The sequence below is a fragment of the Schistocerca piceifrons genome, chromosome 5 (assembly GCF_021461385.2).
Source record: "Schistocerca piceifrons isolate TAMUIC-IGC-003096 chromosome 5, iqSchPice1.1, whole genome shotgun sequence".
NCBI classification, from domain to species: Eukaryota; Metazoa; Arthropoda; class Insecta; order Orthoptera; family Acrididae; genus Schistocerca; species Schistocerca piceifrons.
Window position 1 is genome coordinate 356375001 of NC_060142.1, and position 2779 is coordinate 356377779.

Below are 2779 nucleotides of genomic sequence, written 5' to 3' on the forward strand. Positions count from 1 at the left end.
GAAACCAATAGGTAAGGGCAGCTAAATTACCATGTACATCATCTCGCTAGCAATGTGTAAGCAATTACTTTTAAATCCCTAATGGAGTGTCGCCCATGTACTAGGATATTCTTTGTAACCTGCTTTTGAAGACGAACATTTTTTAGCACTCCGTCTTCAGGCCACGAGTGGCCTACCGGGACCATCCGACCGCCGTGTCATCTTCCGGGGAGGATGCAGAGAGGAGGGGCGTGGGGTCAGCACACCGCTCTCCCGGCCGTTATGATGGTATTCTTGACCGACGCCGCTACTATTCGGTCGAGTAGCTCCTCAATTGGCATCACGAGGCTGAGTGTACCCCGAAAAATGGCAACAGTGCATGGCGGCCTGGATGGTCACCCATCCAAGTGCCGACCACGCCCGACAGCGCTTAACTTCGGTGATCTCACGGGAACCGGTGTAACCACTGCGGCAAGGCCGTTGCCCTTTGAAGACGAACACTAACTATGTAAGTTACTTTCATTTTGTGTGATCCAAATTAATCTTAACTGTATCTAACTATTTGTGAATGAAATTAAATACAAATAATGGTCATCAATAATGCGCTGAATGGCTTTCTCATGTAACAATCACACACAGTGGGTAACTGTTGCATGTTAAAACTGTGCCCTATTAGTAAAAGGCTTCTATTGAATGTATATGAAAATTTTGCAATTTCATCTCAGAATATTCGTTTGGACCCTACATTTGTTTATTATTTGTGCAACGGATAACTCAGCTCTCCTCTGTCTGCGTACTGCAGTAATATGAACTAATGACCTACATGATCCTGAATAATGAAGCAAATTACTGTGCAATTAATTGCCTCTTGTTTGAGGCTGCTTTTGCAAATAAGAATTTTAGCCTCTTTCCAAAAATGCAGCTAGCTTTCCGCGCAGTAGTGCAAGGCGTGACAGTGCAGTAAAATTGTACTTGTCTTTCAAACAAAGTTGATAAACTTTAGTGAAATATTTCCAAATGAATTAGAGGGTAATTTGAAATTACAATCATGTCTTTTTAATAACACAGAAGTGATTAGTACTAACTATGATTTTGCTCTAGCGTTGTCATAAACCATAAAATCAACTCATACGTATAATATATAAATTACGTAAAATTTATTCTTTGCTTTTCAGACGAAATACTTTTAACGGAAGGTGGAGGGTGAAGAAAAATATCTAAAATTAAGAAAACATGACTGATTATTCGCGGTGGTTCCAAAACGTAGATACTGTTAAACACAAGAAAATCTTTACTCTACAATAATTACAGCAAATAAAACTCAATGTGTATTACCTTTTACCGTAAGTATCGTGTTTCTATAAAATCATCTAAAAATATAATCTATCCTCTATATTCTACTAACTGACTGCCTCACTCGTTCGTGCTTTACTAATAACAGAAACTCTGGTAGCCAAAGAACACATATCACAATGTGTTCATGCTTCCAGAGACGCTTATAGTGACAAACGTTTCAAACTGCCATTTCTCGTGATATATACATCTTTCAATAGGACTACAAAGTTTCTGGGCTGGTCCCGGTGGAGATTCGAGTCCTCCCTCGGGCATTGGTGTGTGTATTTGTCCTTAGAATAATTTAGGTTACGTAGTGTGTAAGCTTTGAGACTAATGATCTTAGCAGTTAAGTCCCATAACATTTCACATACATTTGAACATTTTGAACAACGTTTCTGTCTTCAGAGGAACCATCCTATTTTACAAGGCTATATATTTTATATACGTGCACATACAACTGTTGAGAATTTCGTACAGTGGTATTTCATTAAAAGACGATTCTAATGTCAAATTAGACTGCGAAACGCAAACAGAGTCTAATTCACCTCCAAAAACTCCTATCCTTACTAGGAAAACTAAGCTGAAACTATATAACACAATACTCAGGTCATTACTGCTGTCTGGAGCGGAAACGTGGGATGTGAACCGAAGAGAACACCAGTTCTCAGTCTTCGAAAAAAAAATGTACAGAAAATATATCTTTACTAGGATTTGCCTAAGCAACACAAAGACGGATTTGGATGTCTAATGAAGAACTAGTTAACCTAGACGACTGACGCGCAACGGTGAACACCTTCAAAACGAGTTGTTTCCGGTGGGCAGGCCATGCTGTCAGAATGGACGCTGGCAGAATGACAAGGAAGATGGAAGGCTCAACACCGCCAGGACGGCCAATTATGAGGTAACCTCAGACTGCAGAGTGCTGGCTGTTACTGGCTGGATGGCACGAGACAGGAAGAACTGGGGGCAGATTGTGAGAGCAGCGTGGGATCGTCGCGTCCCAAGGAAGCTAACGGAAAGTCTAAGCGAGAGCCTTTCGTTTGCCCTCCACCAGACGCACGACAAATATCAAGACATCGTTACACACTTTTCCCAGGATATTTTCAGCCACTGCATTCGTTGCTGTTTCTATGTGACGTTGCAGTTCACCCAAAAGCTCTTGGAAAAGGGAGCACAGTCGGATTCTATCACAAACCGGCGCAGGAACAATCACATACCGTGACTTCAGATGATCCTAGACGCCAGTGGTGCAATGCGAGACGCGAGCGCCCCTTAAGTGCACCGATTGATACCGGAAAACGCAAAATACCTTCTGTTGTTATCACCATCTCATTCGACATCACTGGGTAATGAAGGGACGAAACCCCTAGCTTACTGTGACAGGGACACTCCTACCGATAACCTCATGAACCGGCAGCTCAAAACTGGCTCCGAGCTCAATTTTTAGACTCCACGTGTAAATTAA

General features: G+C 41.9%; 1 pseudogene; it reads right to left on the reverse strand.

The window, feature by feature from the left end:
- Window positions 1–346: 346 nt before the first annotated feature.
- LOC124799657 lies at window positions 347–464 on the reverse strand (annotated as a pseudogene).
- Between the last annotated feature and the right edge of the window lie 2315 nt (window positions 465–2779).